This window comes from Protopterus annectens, chromosome 4.part0, assembly GCF_019279795.1.
Source record: "Protopterus annectens isolate FY-2018-M chromosome 4.part0, PAN1.0, whole genome shotgun sequence".
NCBI classification, from domain to species: Eukaryota; Metazoa; Chordata; order Ceratodontiformes; family Protopteridae; genus Protopterus; species Protopterus annectens.
In genome coordinates this window covers 822,018,190-822,038,924 of record NC_056733.1, presented here as the reverse complement: position 1 = coordinate 822,038,924, position 20,735 = coordinate 822,018,190, and the positions used below count along the sequence as shown (strand labels likewise).

Genomic DNA, 20,735 nt, shown 5'->3' with positions numbered 1-20,735 from the left:
ACTTCTTAACTATCTTGTACAAAACCAGATACTTTTCTCTACACAGCATGGCTTCAGGCCAGGTCATAGTACCCGCACTGCTCTCATATCCTTTATGGACACAGTAAACAGGGTTTCTGATGCCGGTTACATAGTCTCTTCACTGCTCCTAGATCTCTCTAAGGCCTTTGACACAGTTTCACAACCCTTTCTGCTCATAAAACTCACCAACTTAGGTCTCTCACCCTATACCTTAAACTAGTTCTCAGACTATCTCACCAATAGGCAACAGTCCACCAAATGGCAACACTCCTTTTCACCTTTTCTCAACACAACCACAGGTGTATCTCAAGGATAGGTCCCCTTATCCATGGCACAGTTATCCAATATGCAGATAATTCCACAATAATCTGTACTGCCAAATCTATATCCGAGTTACACTGTCTTACCCAAAATGCTTTCACTTCAACTGAAACTTGGATGTCAAACAACCATCTCACTCTAAATCCCAATAAAAACAAACTTCTAATACCCCCCAAAAAACTACCGCTCTGAACAAGAAAGATTTTTCTGTCCAATCCAATAATAATACTCTCACTGAAGTCATTTCAAGTATCAAACTGCTAAGAGTTATTGATGAAAATCTAACATTCAACCTCCATATCCATAGCAACATCAAAAATTAGGTACCCTCTATAGACACAAATACTACCTTAATATTACTGCTAAGAAAGCTCTAGCATCATCCTTCCTGCTACCATCTCTACTATATGGTGCCGCAATCCTCACCAATATCCAGTCCTCCCTGAAAACCAAACTGGACTCATGTTACAACAAGACTGCCAAATCTGTAACAAATTCAAAAAACTCAGCAGACCACTGCTTATCTCTACAAAAGCTAAACCGGCTCGAACTCCCACACTACCTCACTTATTCACAATTGACCACTGCACATAAACCCATATATAAGCCTTCAACATGCCCCTCCCTCTCCTCCTTATTGGCTAACATACCACCCTAACAGATCACTAAAATCCAAAAACACAATGATGCCGAAAGCTGAAAAACCTAACCTTGCAGGTGGTTAAATGCTGGACTCTTTTACTGTCTCAAAACTATGGAATGCCCTCCCACCTTCTATCAGAGCAATCAGTAATCCTGCTCTTTTTAAGAAGTCTCTCAGATCACACCTCTCTTCTCTGTGGCAACGTACTTGTGCCAAGATAGTACCTCCTAACACCTGATCCACTACTATATCCCTCTACAATATCACTATTTAGGAGCTCTCTCTGACTTGCTGAATTCAACTGCTTATGCCTACAAAACTCCAAGTAACAATCAAAACCTGACTAACTCCATCCTCAGTGATCAAATTGTACACAATGTTGATGTGTAATGTTTGTAAGTAACTTGTACCATTGTGTTTAATATTTACTTCCATGCACTGAGACTGCATATACACTGTATATTATGCTTTTTCTTGTATGGACTATTAATGTTATGTGGAACTTTTCTCCCCAGGCCTCTACTGAAAATGGGCTCACCTAGGCCCAGTTGACCTTCCCAGTTAACAAATGCAATAAATAAATAAACAAACAAATAAATAAATAAACAAATAAATAAATAAATACATTGTCCTATATGGATCACCTTAAACCTTATATCTATACTCGGCCTCCTACAGGTTACTGAGAGGTGATCTATGCCTGGCATACAAGGCATCTTCAGATGCAGCTCTGATGAACCTTTTTCACATCAGCAAAACTAACAGCATCAGAACCACTAGATCCAAGTTTTTAAATTTTGCTTGTGACATAGATAAGACATGCTGGTGAGACACATATGTGTTTCAGTGGATACGCATGCTGTGAAACAGGCTTCCAATCCATGTGAAGCAGTGTCCACCCCAACCCTATTTAAGTGCAACCTTGACCAATGGATGGAAAATCAGAAATTCACCCTGGGTCTCGGACCCATATCTCTGATAGACAGAAGCAGACAGTAATAACAAAACTAACATATACTTCCCCATATAACCTCTGGAAACTTCCTAGCTAACATATCCCCTCCTAGTAAACACCCATGATACACAGGGACACAACTGGGTTGGGTTGCATGGCTAGGCTTATAAAAGCCCTAGTGGTCATTAGCCTAGTATATACCTATGAACCTATGAAACCAGAACTGTGCCTCTTGTGAGATACAGAGATATTAAAATTTCCCTATCCTCCCATTATATTGTTGTTGTGTTTTTAAACTCAATGTCTGTCAATCTGCCCACCCCTTATGTTAATTTGACCACATAATTCCTTCCCTTTCCTCTTTCATTGGCTACTGTCAGACAGCATAAACTTATAATTTTGTGAAGTCACTCCCCCTTCACTTATTTACATTTATTGGCCCTTCTACTGCATTCCATAGAGCCAAAATACTATGTGGCCATCTTCACCCAATCTGTCTTGCTGTTTTAAAGTTAGTGGCTCTCCCTCCATCCTTAGAGTGCTAAAGCATGAGTTACCTCCTCTTTCATAGTGCATACTACATCTCTTAGGATGCTGACCCATTTTTTCCCATCTTACCTTTAAAATCTGCAATATCTGGTCCAAGACCACCAATCATTAGAAAACCACATTCTGTCTCTCAGTAGTCATCTTGGGATTAGTGTATTGTTTTGCTCCTGGTGAGAGAAGGAGTGCGGTGACATTATTTCCTGGAAACAATTGATCACCAGAAAGCCTGATAACTGCTTCATAGGCACCAGCCTGGAATTTGTGCTATTATTTTGCTCCTAAGCAGAGGGAATTGGTTCTTGACTGTCTCTGATTGGACAGTGAGTGCCAGTGTGGGACCTTCCTGATTGATCTTTTTGCTATTCAAGGTATCTACCAGGAAAAGGCAACAACAAGCCTGCAGACCCCTGCATCATCTAGGACAAGACTGTTGATCACCAAAGAGCCTGAGGCCTGCTTCTCATCTTAGGATTGGTACTACTGTTTTGCTTCTGGTGATGAGAGAAGAAGCAAAGGGGCCTTGTATCCCAACAGTGTGACATTGTGGTGAGACCAGCATTAGTAGTAGTAGTAACCAATTAGCTGAATCCCCATTGTTCTTCATTCTTGACTAAGGCAATTCTTTCTTTTCAGTAAGTACTGCTTAACTACTGTGTAAACTAACTTCAAAACTATTTCCTCAAATACTTCATCCATAAATTATCAGAGTCTATTATAATAGTTTCCCCTCAGGTGTTTGGCAGTGCCCTGTATAGATGGAGGCTGCTTGAGTTGATATTTTCTTGTAGAAACACCCTTGAAATTTTACCAATTCCTAGTTGCACAATGACAAGTGCTGTCTCCATAGTTGCAAACCAGATACTCTGTATTCCCACCTCAACCATCTAATCAATAAAAAAGGGCCTATTGTCATGGATAAGAAGTTTCTCACTATTTCTGTTACCAGCTTGGTGAATATGGGCATCCTGAGGCAGTGTAGAAATTGCCTCATATTTACTGACAACCAGCAAATTCTCTGTTGAACTGATAATATATGTCTAAGATGTATTTGCACAATGCCGCAGGAGGCAAAGCTATCACATAAAAGCACTCCTAATGTCAATCAGGTTGTCAGTAATAGACATACTGCAGCCCATCACATATAGCACGACACAGACACATAGACCCACATATGCTGAGACACTTAAATGCAACTTTCCTAAACCCCAAAGACCTCCTAAAAGAAACACACACAAAACATGCCCTCAGTAGCTCCAAATATACTCTTTCAAAACAACACCCAAATCGACACAAACAACTTTGTCACATGGAGCCTCTAATTGTAATGCCATAAGGCAAGTCACTACAAAATCCAACATTCTGGTCATTGGAGACTACATTGTGAGACACACTGCTGTCCCTCTAACCAGGCTGAGTAAAAAGAAATTCACAATTAGTTGCTTATCAAGGACCAGGATTTGCCATATTATGCACACACTCAGGGCATTAGACCACAAGTGCCAGGATGACTTATTGAAAGTCCATGTGGGTGCAAATGACCAGAGACATACCTTCCTAGACTATATAAAGACTGACATCATGGAGCTCTCAGAATATGTGTCCCAGGCTGGTATGAACAGAACATTGATTCTACCTTCTCCAAAGATGCCACAATATGAACAGAAGTTGACTGACTTTAACAATTGGCTTAGTTTCTGGTGGCATTCTAACGGGGTGTAATATTTGTCAGCATGGAAGGAGATGGTCAACAGACTACACTGTTTAGCCAGGGATGGTCTTCACATCTCCCCGCTAAGCTTTTGAATATTACAAAAATATGTCCTTCCTCATAGTGCATTTTAAAGGCAATGCCAATCTAAAGATACTTCCAGCATAGCAAATCAAAGCCAACAAAATCTAAAGGTGTTATTGTTCAATGTTAGGAGTCTAAACAAGAAACTCCACACCCTACAAGCTTTCTCTACCTTAGAAAATGCTGATGTCTGTGTAGTCACTGAGACAGGGTTTAAAGCCATGGAGAGTAGCCCGGCAGTGCAAGGCTATAATGCCTTCCACACATTTAGGCCAGCTACTACACAGGTAGGGACTAAAATTGGATGTGTCATATAACTCAACGCTGGTCAAACAGGATGCTGCACTTGAGGTTCTCAATGTTCAAATCACAACAGGAAAAATCCCATACCACTACCTTGCAAGCTATAGGTCCCCCTCTATGACCCAGGAAATGTATAACACATATTTAACATGTATTTAAGCTTAATAGAAACATTCACCATTCAATCCAATATCATATTCATAAGCGACTTTAACTATCCTACCATTAAGTAGGAATCATATATAACAGCGAATATGCAGGCACAGAGATTCCTGGATTTTGTAAACACAAACTCACTAGACAAGATTGTTAATATGCAGATCGGGGGCAAACATACTGGATTTGGTCATGACTAATATGCAAGAGTGCTGTATGCCCCTCTAGTTAACTTCTCTGGTGAGGTCAGACCATTGAACAGTCTCCTTTGAAGTAAAAATAAAATTTGGAACCCCAATTAACCCTGGAATATTCAGGAAGTACCCTAAGGCTAACTTCCTGCTATTCAGTGATAACCTGGCAAAATTTCAAGCCCTCCTAAGACTTGAGAACACTGCAGCCTATGTGAAACTGTTCAAAGAAACCCTATACAAGTATGTTAATAGCTGCATAGATGCAGCTGTACCCACCAGGAATAAGTACAGAACCAACTCCGAAAAACAAGCCACCCTGGTGGAATCACAACATCAATAGGCTGTATAACAGAAGGAAGAAAATATAATGACCTTAGTGACTCTATGTATGAAAAAGCAAAGCATAATCTGTCACTTTTCTAGTTGACTGGTGGCATATAGCAGGCAGTCTTAATTCTGGTATGCTCAGCAAAACCTTTGATAAGAGGAACAGTGCTGACAAGGAATTCAAGGCAGAAAATAAAAGAGAAAGCAAAGTTCATAAATCAGCTCAGTTTATTCCACAGAGGGCTCAGACAACATACTAATGCGAAGGTCAGGGGAAGCATTACAAAGACGTCATACGGAGGTTAGGGAAGGGATGTGAACTTTCTTACCAAGGGACACTCACAAGTATTATTACTGGTGAAGTCTATTTTTTTTCTGCAGTCTCTGATATAATGGTTACATTACTAGATCATTAAAACAGTGTACTTTTTAAAAACCTGGGCAGCACATGAGGTTTCTACTGCCTACATATGCTGCAGCTATGCTTGTTTTTCATGTTTCAGATGGAACTCTGATAAGAAAATTAATTTTTGATAGCACATATCAAATTTCTGATAGAAACTGTTGTTCATTAACAGACTTATGGTTTTGCTTCCAAAACAGGTTTGGAAATCCCAGATGCATTCAGTTGCAAATTGCAAGCCAGTTCTAGTATTAATTTGGTTCACAGGTGGGTTCTAATATGGTGTAGGATTTGAAAACTTAACCCCATGTGACTTTCCTAGGCTCATACAACAAACATTTGAATCTGTTGGGGACAGAGGTTTGACCTGCTGGTCGTCAAACTGAAGCTGTAACTATCGCACTATCTGTGACATACTTAAATTATACCTTTTCATGCATTAACAGTATTGGTACAAATACAGAAAACAAATTTGTAGTGATTGACAGCAAACATAGTAACTTGGCATCTGATAATAAGCATACAGGGAGCTAATAGCTGTGGCGAGACAGCTTGAGACTCACAGGGGGTGCCTTCTAGCAAACAGCATGTATACGCTCAACCATTACCATCACAGAATAAGAAGTGCTTTATCAGCAAACTATATCTGGAAAATTCATCTGCATTTTTTTCCATCAAGAAATGTCAGCATTAGGGTAAAGAAAACAAACCAGTTTTCACCAGCAGCTCACACTAACAACTGCTACACTACATATGTTCACTTAGTACATTTGTATTTATTTAGAAATATAACTTAAGTACTGTTAGTCAAAGGGGGAAACATCAGAAGCACTACATTCTTTTATGTTTTCAATATCAAAATGCAGAGGAACAGCAAATTTTCTATTAGCATATGTGTTCTATTTCCCACTGGCACTGACATTTAACAACATTTAGGAACATCCCTGAGCACATACTTTGTTAAATCACATGCATTATGTAAATGCATTTCTATCATGATTCTGTTACTCATGTACAGTCCCATACTGGAGCTCACTCATTAAAATACATGAATATATGATTCCTTTAATCACCTGGCCAGAGCTTTGAAGCATTGACTACAAACTTACTAAATGTCTTTTGCTAATATATGCAACACATCACCCACGACCACATTCTTACTGACACTATTATGTTTCATCTGCACATTACTTTATCCTCTTAAATTTTCAATGTTCTTCACTCATGATTATATAAATTATCATTCAGCAACACTCACATGTTGTTTCTTTCATGTGTGTACTTTTTTCAGTGTCACCAAAGCATGCGGTCAGTTTCAGTGGCATCTTGTTAAGGCCATGTGCCACCAATCAGTTACACTCCCATTCTGTGAATTTGCTTTCACTTATGTATGCTCTTGCTGTTAGTGTCACGCACATCTGCAGATTCTGTTATCACTTGCATTGCATTTTCACTGTCATTTATTGAATACGCCATTTCTGTAGTATACACATCGTATGCATCATCATATACTTCCATTCCGCTAATTTCACCTTAGAAACAGAAACAGATGCTGCAAAGCGCAAAGTGTGCCACTTTTATAGTACAAGCAATCTTTATCATTTCTCTGACAATAGCATTGAACTTCAGTCCAGAAAATCTCCCTCCCCCAGTCTGGCTTTATACGACATAACCTCTCACATATTTGGTAAAGGAATCGGTTTAGATGTAGCTCACTGAAAATATGTGTTATAGCTGTAGAAAGGAATAGCACTTGATTTAGGAAATAAAGCAAATGTAAGTAAAATCACAAACTCCATACCTACCTCACTTGCTCAAACTCTAACACACACACACACACACACACACACACACACACACACACACACACACACACACACACACACACACACACACATGCATATTTGCCATTCATAAAGTGGCACATTCTCACTAAAACCCATACAATGCCCACATTCCTTATGCTATATATTAATACACTCGTGTGTTAACTACTTAATGTTCTATTCCAAGCTTGACTTTATCTTTCTTGCAGTTTTTTTTACTGAATCATTTGTCTGTGAGGCCGTTTTACCCTTTGGTTTTAATGATATATACTAACATACATTATATCACATGCCCCAATTCTAATTCCTAATGTTATGTACAAGCACACATCCTGTCAAGTACCTAATATTCATAATGCTATAGCCTAGCACACATTCTGTCCTCTACTTAAATTCTCATCGCCAATATTATTATTATTAGCACAATTCTATTAGGACCTTAAATTTCCACTCCTAATTACATACAGTAACACATATTGTATTATCTACAACACATGCCACACACAAACACACACTGTGTCAAGCTTTAGCAGCCTCCATTCTAAAAGGACAGTCTTTAGAGACACTGCCACTTACAGGTTCCCACCAAATCTGCCTTTCCATTCTCTTGTTGATTATTTTGCCATATAATGCTAAAAACATACAGTCTGTGAAAACTGGTAAAGACTGCATATTGCAATCATGGTAGGCACTGCATCTCAGTGATATACAAAATAAAGGCACACTCAAGGCATTTGCTGGTTCTTGTTGTAAAACGGCCTAAAAATGCACAAAGTGAGGCAAAAGTCAAGTTATAGCTATAAATAGCTGTATGACTGCATGCTAAGGGAAGAAGAGAAAAACTATCAAGCAATGCTAGGGATTTCAGGCAAGACCATTTCCAACAAGGTCATATTTAAAGAAAAGATGTCTCTAAAGATGACTGAACAATTTCCCTTCTGAAGTAAGAAAGGAGAACTGACTACATAACTGAACTCTTCAGTATGGCACTTAGCAACGTTTCCACCTGCACTGTGGATTCCATTTGCTAGTCCCCTCTGTGTCTTGCTGTCACGCTGATATTTAATTCAAAGTACCACCCTAGGATCCACTACAAATCTGAGTAACTTATATGGTATTATTTATATATATTATTTATATATATAGGTGGTAACACGAGCACAGCCTCCAGTGTTTATTATTTTAGGGGGACATTTTAGAATAATTATCATGTTTGTTTAATACGATGTTTCCACTGTGAAAGTATGCCATATTTGGCCCCTTGGATTACACTGACCAGGGCATACTCAAAAATACTTTCATTTATAATTGATTACATCTATTTTATGTGATGCAGGCAAACTAACTGGACGGCAGTTTACTGTGTCTCCCTTTCCGCCACTATGTACTCATATCCACTTTTTTCAGTGTGCTAACTTTTATTCATCTCACCATAAGTACATTTCAGTCATCAACTTAGTTAGAAGCAGTTTGTTTAAGAAGAATTCCATAAGAATTAAGTTCCTAAAATCATAGGGTCATAAGAGATTACTAGGCTATCAACCCGGAGGGTCATTTTAAGCTTAGCCGTTTCATCCCAATGTAATACCATAGAAATACTAGTCAATACTCAAGATTGTATTTAGTGATGTGTCAGAAAAATATGTATTAGTGTATGTATTAGTAATATGCTTAGTGCATTTAGAGCTTGAAAAGGGTTAACACATTTATTCTATTTTACACTGCATAAATCTGTACAAATTGCAGAAGCTTTCTGACCTTGTATTGTCGTGAAATATGCGCAGCTAAAATCTTTGCTTATGCCTTGGAAATTTACTGAGAAGCAGATGATTTCTGCTTGTGTCAGGGAAATAATGAATAGAACAATACCACTTGTATAAATGTTATGAAACTTAGACAAGAAGTTCCGCTTGTGCTGTGAGAAAATACACAGCTGCAGAAGCTATAGATAATTAGAACAAAGACTGTTTGAAAAGATGAACTGTAATCAGCATTTGCTTATGCCTGAGTTAGAAAAGTACTTTGAAATATAACACATGTATTAGAATTGTACAATAGGGGCCTGTAATGGGTTAGTGCCCACTAAGGCCAGGTTGTTTTTCTCAAACGTTTCTCACAAATTTAGTCATGTCAGCAGAAAATCTGAGCAACATCTATTGTAGAACAATACTGAAAGTTGTGTTTGATTACGTCAGCTATAGAAGGCCATGTCTTGTAAAACAGTATAAGAATAGCATACTTCCTGTCAGTAGTTAGGCAAAATCTTGTATTTGCATGTTTTTGTCTCCTTGCTGCAAGTTATTAAATGTACCTTAACTGAACCTTACGTGTATTGGTCTTTGAAGTTTTTTCCTTTGACATGATGACTGCCTATGTCCAGGAGGATTGTGGGCTCTATCCCCTGTAAGAATTTATGGTGCCCGATCCACTCATCCAGGTTCCTCTTGAATAGTGTAATAGAGGTGTTCTGCTTTACATGAATTGGTAGCCTGTTCCAAAGACGCAGCAGTTGCTGGGAGATAAATCTGTCCCTCCAGTATATCCTATTTAAGTCACAGGCCATATTTAGGTCCCTGGAACTGGTAGACCTAGTCCCATTTGATTTATGGATATGCAGCAAGTTCATTAGGTTTGTGTCTTGCACTGCTCTGTAGGCCAGGCATAAGTCTCCTCTAAGAAGTATATATGATACGGAGTATAGTAACAGAGTTTTTAGTTAGACTGTGTAAGGCACAAGCTGGAGTACCTTGATCTTCTTTGCTAGAAACCTCTGAGGTCTCTCTAATTGCTGCAGGTGTTTAGTATGGTACATGCCAAGTGGGGCATTATACTCAATTATGGGCTGGATAAGTGCCGAGTAGAGGGGTTTTATAACTTCTTTTGCTCTAGAGATGATGTCTTTACTAATCAAGCATGGTACATCGAAAGCTTTCCTTACTACAGTAGACACATGGTGGTCGAAGTTAAGGTCACAGTCAACTTGTGATCCCAGGTACCTTACCACTTCATGGGTACTTAGGGTATTGTTGTCGATTTGATAGTGTGAGGGGACATTGTTTGGGCTGAAGGGAATGATGATACATCTCTTTGCATTTTGAGACCATGACTAATACACCAGTCGTTGGTCTCTGTGAGACCTTCCTGGAGTATACTGACATCATTTGGGGATTCAGTGATTGCACCTAGTTCACAGTCATCTACAAACCTGGTCAGCCACAACCCCTTAGTTTTGACCTGAACTTCTGAGAAGTATATACAAAACAGTAGGCAGCTCAGCACTGATCTCTGTGGCACCCCACTGGTAACAGGTCTGCTGGTTGATGTGGAGATAGAAAACAGCATAACAACAACGCACTGTATAGGCACACTTGTGTTTGTCCTCAGGCAAAATTTGTCTTTTTTGTTTAGGAAACTGTCCCCAAGGACATAAGAGGAGGTATGTGGGAGGCGAAGTTGGAATACAGGGAGTTGTTTTGGCAGATTATTTTGGAATCTGCAAAACCCCCTGGTCTAAATGATTTTTTTGTCTATTAAGCCTGTATTGAGATTAAGATCAGCAAAACTTTGATTTTTTTAGATGTATTTTATAAGCAAACCACCAGATGGCAGCATTACTATTATACTATTCATTATATATTATACATTATATATATATATTTCTTTTAGAGAATTTTGTCAAGGATTACATTATTGTTAGTGGTTTTTAATAAATTTTTGTCAACAATTATTTAAATACTAAAAATAATTAGAGACAATTGTGCTTTATATATTTTAAAACAATGTAATGTGTCCCTTGTTTTTTTTCCACGGAATGTTAATTGTGAGTTTTTTAAGCAAGAATTTTATTGGACAGGCAATTTTTCAATTAAATAACAGGGTATATATTATGGTTGTTTTATAACGCTGTTTGTATCTGAAGAAGATTTTGATCGAAAACATATCAGCTTGGAAGCGTTAATTTTGGCTGTGACTCTCGCTGTGGATTCAATAAATACATTATATTTTCTTGGTGCGAGCCCTTATTTGGTGATTCCTGCAAATCTTTTTGCTGGTTGCTGATGTGGAGTCACCCATTTTGATAGTGTGTGTCTGGTTTCTGAGCCAGTTGGCAACCCATTTTACAATGAAGGGATTGACATTCAGTTTGCTAAGTTTATCAGTAATGCCTGAAAGTGGGATTATGTTGAAAGCCTTTGCCATGTTGAGGTATGCTGTGTGCACAGATTTGCCCTTGTCAATGGTCTAGGATCTGCCCTTCACGAAGCTGAATTGGGTGGGATCCAGGGTTTGTAGGTCACCTATGTCTTTATTTATGAGGTCCATAATGGTACATTCCATGGCCTTACAGGTGAGGCTGTTCAGGCTTATGGGTCTGTAATTCACCAACATATATATATATATATATATATATATATATATATATATATATATATATATATATATATATATATTGCCTACACAATAACCTAACTAGCGAAGGCTGTTAAAAGTGTTTAAACTACACCAACGGCACCAGGGAGTTGCTTACACGCCTAATTATGGTGAATGTTCGTAACTATATTTATACATATATTGCCTACACAAATAGGGCTTAGGCGCGAAGCTCAGCTCTGCACTGCATCCTTGTGGACAGTTAGTGTGATCGCATAGTTTGTGCATTATACACTACTAATCTGGAACACTGTTCACTCCCTACTACAAGGAAGTCACAGAAAGGTCCTTAGCATGCACATAACATTGTTTTTAGGCACGGGCAATAGCTCTGACCTGCTCCAACATGACCAGGAAACTGCGTGGGCCCAAGCCCCCCTTATCCCAGATCCTCCCAGTCTAAATGACTTGGCAGAGGAGTGAGCACGCTATGGCAGCTGGTACAAACAGCTGGGATTGGTAACTCCCTAACGTAATAACAGAACTAGGCACTCTCGCAACTGATTGTGTTGCCTGAAGGAGTCCCCCTATCTACACTATAGTCTCTGGGAAAATGCCATTACTGCAATTTGAGTTATATGCTATACAAAGAGGGGGAGTGAGAGGTTAGCATTGAGTCGAATTAATAGCTGCCTAAGTTGTTAGGGCTTTACATTACAATAGATAGTTTATGTTCCTAGAGCCTGAATTCATGCTTATGTATAACCAATACTGTGGTCCTACAAATGTTATCACCACTATGATTGGCTTATCTTGGTCTGTAGTCACACTCTGTATAGTAAATATAGTGAACTTACACATAAGCTACTTACCTACTGTATAACAAGGTGTACTGTGCTAGAGTTTTATGCGCCAATTTGTGTTCAGTAGAATTTCATTCTCATGTAGCTTGATAGTGTTAGTATGTGAAATATGAGTGTACTTTTGCCTTCCTACTTATATGTTTTTCTTATCTCCTCACTTCTAGACCTATCAGCCACCTTAACCAATACCCAGCCCTAGTCTCCACTGTGTGACTGTGTGTTACCTGGAGCTGCTACTGAGCAGTCCTTCTCAACTAAAGTATCCAGCCATCAAAACTCCATCTTTGAAACAAGGTTAATAGTCGCATTTCGTCTTCCCTGTAAGCTCACCTGGAGGCAGGCGGCAGGTTTAGTTTTTCCCCCTCTACCCTCCAACTTACATCAAACAATAGTTGAATTGTATCACAGGTCTGTATACTAAACGATCCCTCTCAGGCCATTTCCTACCTTTGCTACTCTCTGTGGAATATAGGCAAGGAACCTGACTACAGTGAGGCATAACTTGCAGATATAGAAATACCCTTTACCCTGATATAAAGAACTGCAAAACAAGATAGTTAACCATAATTTACATTATTTCAGCTAGAAAAGAACAGATCTTTGTGGCATATCCAAGTAACTCATATGCTCAGGTCTACCTGATAGTTTTTTGTGGTCTTACCTGCCAGATAGGTCGGCCCCACTCCATTCGCCCTCACTATGCTCGGGCTCTCTCCGCTCCCCTACCCTACCCACAATTCCCACCCACCCCTACATCAACTATATTTATACCTATCCAGTCCCTCCCACAATTAACTTACACCCAATCAACATCCTTCCCACCCACTTCATTGACTAGTACCAATCACACCCCTCACTACCCTCATACATTTAATTAAATCATTCCAATTAATTCCTGGCAATTAACCAAAGCCACTTAATATGAATATCATCCTCCAGCAAATGACCCTACTGCTCTTCCTAGTATTTACCTACCACATCACTTGCTACAACTATTCGATACAAAACAACTCCTCCCCTCCCCACAAATCCACATCCATTATCTCTCCCATCCTCTCTACATACTCCCTAACAATAAGCCCCACCCTATTCAACACTACTGCCACTAGCTATACCCTTTTTAAACCCATCAACACCTACCCTAAATCTTTTACTACCCAGAAATACATAATACTACTACAAAAGCTAGTGAAAATACTACTAAAAAACAAACAGGAACTATTAAATGATGGAGATATCTACCCTAAACCAGGTCCTTATAGTACAAATCCTCCAACGAATGTACAAAAACCTCTCACACTAACCCAAATCAATACCAGACCAACAAAGAGTCTACTCCTCCTAAATCTAAATATCAGGAGCATAAACAATAAAATACATGAGCTTCATACTCTAATCTCACAATATCTCCCAGATATAATCAGTTTAACAGAAACATGGCTAAAACCAACTACCAAAGAGCATACTTTGAAAAGATAGACTAAAGAAGAAGGGTGGTGGCATTGCCCTACTTTACAAAAATACACTAACCATAGCTAAAACTGAGTTAACTTTACCCCCCTTGGACAAGGTGGAAATACTCTTAACTAAGCTCAAAATAGGCAGCAGCAAAATTATCAACTTAGTAACAGGTTATATCCCCCCAGGCAATAATATTCCCATCACGGAATGTTTACTACAGTGGCTATCACAAACTATAGCACCTTCACTGGTTTACATTGTACAACAATATTCCTGTCCCAGACAACCCCACTCAACTGACAAATTACAGTTAGCAGTTACTAGATCTCACAACCATGCTGGTGACTCCCTTTACTCTTCTTATGTGGCCAAAATCTGGAACTCCCTGCCTGCATCCATAACCCTAGTAACCTCCCTACCTACATTTAAGAAAGCTATCAACAATTACCTCAGCAACAAATGGCTATGTCCCTGTTCTATACCAGATTAATACCAGAACCACTCTGATACTGTTGTAACTCCTGGCTTAAACTAGTGACTTATTTGTTACCTACATATAAATATATACCACAATAGTGGAATGATGGTATACCTGTATCTGTGTGAGTATGTACAATGTAATCATTTTTATTAACTACTGTAACTGTCTGAAGCTTATACCTATATGTGTCAACAACTTGATACCCTAATAGATCTAGTTGAAATATGTACCCATGTTTTTTCTGTACGTTGTCTATATTTGTCTCTTTGGAGCATTTCTCCCTGGGCCTCCACTGAAAATGGACATTTATCCAGTTGGACTATCCCGGTTAACAAATGTAAAATAAAAAATAAAAATGTAAGGTAAGTGAGTATTTTGTTGGGTTTTAGGTATGTGTTTGAGTGCATGTGAGTGTGTTTGGAAGTTTTATGTGTGGATTAGGGTAGGCAGGTAAAAGTATAAGTGTTTAAGTGTTGAAAGTGGTGGTCTTTGTGTATTTGTGACGTGTGTGTGCGAGGGTACTGTAGAGTGTGTAGTGGTGAGTTTGCTGTCTTTTTCTGTTTATTGCGATCTCGGAGTTAGTATATATAAGTGGTGGAGGGGTGGGGGTGCAGCCCCCCACATGGCGGGTGCAGGGGGGCTTGCCCCCCTGCTTATATGTAGTGTAAGTTTGATGGTTTGTGTTTTTGCGTTTGTGTGTGTTTTGTTTGTTGGTTTGTTATAGTGTGCGTTGGATGATGTATGTGTTGTGTGGTGTATGGTGTGTTTATGTTTGTGATCTTGTTAGGGTTTTGTAATTTGGAACGTTCGACTTTATTGTCTCGGGATATTGAAATTCGAGATTTCAGTATTTCGAGATTATAAAGTGGAATTCCATACAACACATACATGTCTCGTAATCAGAGTGATAGTCTAACTACTTAAAATACACAGTCATCTCTAGTACAATTATGCAGCTACAGTCTCCATATTTACTAAATATAAGCTTTTAGCAAACAATATACTCCCTTGTCTTTCGTAGATGCACTATCTGTGATCGTGGAAGGAGACAGTGAGCCAAACCCAGGCATTACAGTACCACACTACACAGATTGCAACATGCCACTATACACAAAAAACAATCACTAGTAAATCTGAACAGCATCAATAACAACTGGTCAGCTATATACTATATATATATACTTGGATGTCACAGTGCAGTCCCAACATACTGGCCATCCCTGAATCCTGGCTTAAGAACAATCATTGCATATCAGTCTTCATTAGGGATAACTATTACTATTTCTACAACCATTAATAGCATGAAAAACCTAAATATAGGTGTCAGAATGAATTTCTGTATTTTAGTAATCACTTTTGAGCAAACTAGGTCAGAAAACGTTTGTATCCTGTGATACATGGCATTGTAGCTATGTATTGTAAGATTATACAAGAGATAATAGCTCTGCTTTGTTATTGATAAAGAAATATTATGGAACATTGCTTGCCTTGGAGAAGAAGTTAGAACCATAGTCAGTCTGCCATTGTATTTTGTCCTTTTTTATAAGTTCTGTAATAAATGCAGCATCGTTTGTGTGAAGAGAAATTACTGCATGTGAGATCAAGGGCAATCTGTTTTGCTCCCATGGTGAATTTCTTGGCATCCATGTGTCTAGCACACAATAGCATGGTTATGAATGGAGACTCAATCATAACCCTCTATGTACCTCTTTCTGACAACTCAGCTCACAGGCTGCAAGAAAAAGTGCAACACAACTTTGATCTACAATAAAATCAGTTTAGTGGAAATCAACTTGCAATCAGCTACTAAAAATCTACTACCAAGCTCTCTGGCATGCATTAGAAAATAAAATCAAACTCCTCACTAAACATTAATAGTACACCCCTACCTATAGTTACATAACAAAGATACTGAATTCAGCACTTGATCAGCAACTAACTTTCACTACACATATATAAAACATCATAAGAACAGCACTCAGACAGCTAAGGATCGCACATACTGTAAATGCTCAAACCTACTTCTCCTGGAATCTAAGAAAACTCTGACTTAACAAATGATAATGCTAAGGTTAGAGCACTGCATAGCCTTATATGCTTTGAATTCAAGACAGAAAACCCATTAACACCAAGTAACAGTGAAAGAATTGACCAGACTGTAGTATACTGGAATTAACTGGAAATAACTGAAATGATGCACAAAAAACCAAAGACAAGCAAAGAATAATCCACGACCTTGAAGAAAGGAACCGGAACTCTGCTAAAGTCCACAAGGCTGTATTTTTATTTCTGAAGTATTCCAAAAGTCACAGATAAAAATCACACAAGCACTTTCGCTCAGGCAGTCCTGAGCTTTATCAAGTGAAAACAAATTGCAGTGTGCAGTAACCTCCATTAAATAGCCTGGCAATTATACAATGAATTAATTAGTAAATCTAGTACTAAGGTGTGGTGCTTTAGAGTTGGGTGTTAAAAAAGTTAGTCATTATATCAACTCAAAAAATGAAATGTTTGCAATAACATATGCACTTAAATAAAAATGACTAACCATAAAAAACATTTTAAAATGCCAGTTTCCTAGGTTTCAGAACATAAAAGTCTGAAGTCTGATTGGGGTTGTAGATTGTTAAAGAATATGCTTAAAGATGTGTTTAGATTGTCAGTGAATTGTTAAAAAAATTTTTTCATTATTACTTTACACTGATAAAAACATGCAATAAAATATGCGTGAGATAACTGAAATGAGACTGGAATAAATGTTTTTTATCTGTTAATTACCCAAACTTGTGCTGAACAGGTGCCAGTCTCTCCTTTATGGGTTAAGTCTTTTTTGTACTTTTAAGAATGAATTCTACACACTGTAGTTTGGTTAAGAATGCTTTAACAGATGTTAACAATATTTGAATACTGTCTCCAATAACAGTGCTGATAAACAATAACAGTCTGCAAAAATTCTGGAATGCGGGATAATAACAACATTGCTGATTAATATATCCAAAGATTCTGAAGGTATTTTCTGATTCTCCTGAATAATATCAACTACAACAGTCTTTTCTTCCTGAATAGTATGAATGCTTGACCTGACTTCTGTACTCAGACTCTAGTGCCTGTACAGAAAGCCTTTTGCATCTTCTTCTTTCTGCTTTTCCCGGTTAGGGGTCACCACAGCCGAACTCCAGTCCGCTAATGATTGGCAGTAGATTTTTATCGTGCTGAGGTGCCAGCCCAATGCCCAACCTTCAACGAAGGCACGCCCATTCACGCATGTCTTTCGAACACCACTCGACTGCGGGGAGGACATGCAGACTCCACACAGAATGCGCTCCAGCCTAGAATCAAACAGGAGAACCTCTTGCTGTGAGGCGACAAAGCTAACTGCTGCACCACCGAGGCTACACACTGTAAATCCTTTTGCATATCAGTCCAAAATCTAACTTAATTGACTTGACTGACTGTGTTTGAAGTACTTCCTAATAATGCCAAAACCCTTTGATGTTTTACTTGCCTTTTTAGCCTTGGTTTTCAAGCCTCATCTTGCATGTGCAGCACAGCGCCTAACTGCCTATTATTTATCTAGCATTCCATTGTAAGTACACATATCTTTCCCTTGAGAAAGGAACATTCTGTAGCTTTCCCGTGAGAACTGCTACTTCTGCATATCTCATCCTTAGCCAGCAAGATTATCTTTTCCTTTCTGCTGAATGGTATTTCCCTGAAACTGAATGCACAAGTCTAACTGTATATTTTAAGGGGTCTATATTATAAACATAAAACGGTTTACCTTTGTTTTGTTGCACATGGTATGTGCGATCATTCTGTTGTGCGACCCGTATTACCAAAATATGGAGAACTTCGAAGGGTCAAATGTCGTAAATGGTTTGCTGGAAAGTCATTTCCGACTTTTGATCCATGTGTTTGAATGGCAAAAAAGCATTTACAACACAACAGTTAGAATAATATGAAACAGATCATACATTGTTTCACTCAAATATTGCATAAATAATAAAACACAAGTAAGAAACAGAGACAGTGAAAGAATCTAAGAAGGGAACACTGTTGCCTACATAAATTAATGATTAGTAAATGGATACAGACAGTATTTTTGCAAGTTAATAAAGGAAAAAATACTGCAAACCGGTGTATACAGATTTATAAATTAAAAGCATGAGTTGAGCATATGTAAGGAAATAATGGGGGTGCATAACTGCAGTGTAAGAGGATGACTGATTTGTCATCCGGCATGTCTAGATCTCTAACAGTATTTTCTCTCTTCTTTTCCCTCTCAAAATTTCCATACACGTCCTGGATGATGAAAAGGACTAACCCATGAGAAACTGAGTAAAAAATAAATGATGAGAGTCTTTTGTGGCATTTTATATCTGAATGAATATACCAGACAACAATGTATTTCTCAGCAAGGAAAAATGGAAGAAAACAGCATCATATTTATTAGTTATTGTTTATTTATCAAATTTGATTACCGGGGAATTCTGACTCAGTAGGAATCCATTTTCAGTGGAGACATGAGGAGAAAAGCTCCAAAGTATGACAAAACATTTTAAGAATAATAATTTTAAAGTCTTTAAAAATAATACAAACCTCCCCCCAAAAAACCCAAAAAGCAAATAAAGTTGAAATATTTATTCCGAATTAGACATAATAATAAAACATAGGTTAGGAGTTGATATAAGTTATGTGATAATAGTTTAATAGTTAGTATAATACTAACAAGAATTGCAATACAAAGTAAGAGAAATACAGGCTTATGGTATATTTAAAGAGAAAGCCAAGGGAGAAAAATTGATATAAGTAAGTGAGTGAAGAAGGGAGAGTAAGGAGATGTAAGATATGAACAGGTATTTGTCCACATTTAGGGATACAGTTTATCCTGGTGTTGAGCAAGACTAGAGCCAGCTTTTGCCTAGGGAGTCTTTCAGAATGGTTTTGTGGGAGGGTATTGGCCTGAGGTATACAGATAAGGAGTTCCAGATCTTAGCAATAGGGTACAAGTACAGACAATGCCCAGTAGATTTGATAGGTTTGTGGACAGGCAGGAGTTTTTGGTCATTGGATCATAATGACTGATTGGGAACATACTTGTGTGGAATGTTATTTTGCGCCGGACAAGCATATGGATTCTGGAAAATTTTATAAGTGTTCAGAAGCTGTGTATATGTTAGTTGATGGTGTAGTTCTAACCAGTTTAGGAATTTTACAATCCTTCTGACTGGCACGGGGGAAAGTCCTAACTATGACTGATGTGACTTGAATAGAATTAATGTTTTTGGTGTTATAAGATCAAGGCAGAGGAGGGTAGGAGGTAGCTGCACATGCCAGCTTGCCTACTCTGGGGTGGAACTGGTTGTCCAATGACTGTTTTGCACCATACAAGTGGAGCTTTGTGGACGAAACAGCAATAACCTGTGACATGGACTTGACCTAACAAGCTGGTGACTGCAGCCATCATTATCACATGGATAGGAGCACTCACATGAAGGAGAGAACAGGAGGCCCTCACAATGATGCAAGTGTCTTCATCAGCTACCTGGTTACAGCCTAATACAAAATCCCTTGATGGCGGTGTGAATGATGCTCTGCAATCAGCTCACATCCTATGGGGAATAAATAGGTGGAGTAATTCTGGAGGGGTGATGGTCAGCAGGCAGCAGGGAGACAAAAAGCAATAAAATAAATGGCACATGAAAAGAATAACAGAACAATTTTCAGACCCTTTTCAGGGTAACAGACACTTTTCTAATTCAAATGAAGTGACCCATGAAACAAGCTATTCATGAGCTTAGATTAATTTATCATTCTAGTCTGAGTATCTGAGAAAGACATCTCAGCAAGTGACAAAACTTGATTTTAAATTAAACTCATTCTGTAATCAACCAACAAAACATAGAATCCACTTAAAAGAATTTAGATAAGCAATGTACTATGGCACTTGCATGGGGTGTTATTTTTTGATCAAGAAAAGGGGACATTTTGATCAAGAAAATAAATAAAGCAGGACTGCTCCACAATCAACCTTCTGTAACACTTTTTTTTAGTTATTCTAGTGAATGA

General features: G+C 38.3%; 1 protein-coding gene across 1 annotated transcript in view; it reads right to left on the bottom strand.

The window, feature by feature from the left end:
* MMP17 (matrix metallopeptidase 17) overlaps positions 1-20,735 on the bottom strand; it is a 1,131,886-nt gene that overhangs the window by 368,811 nt on the left and 742,340 nt on the right. The window lies entirely within an intron of this gene.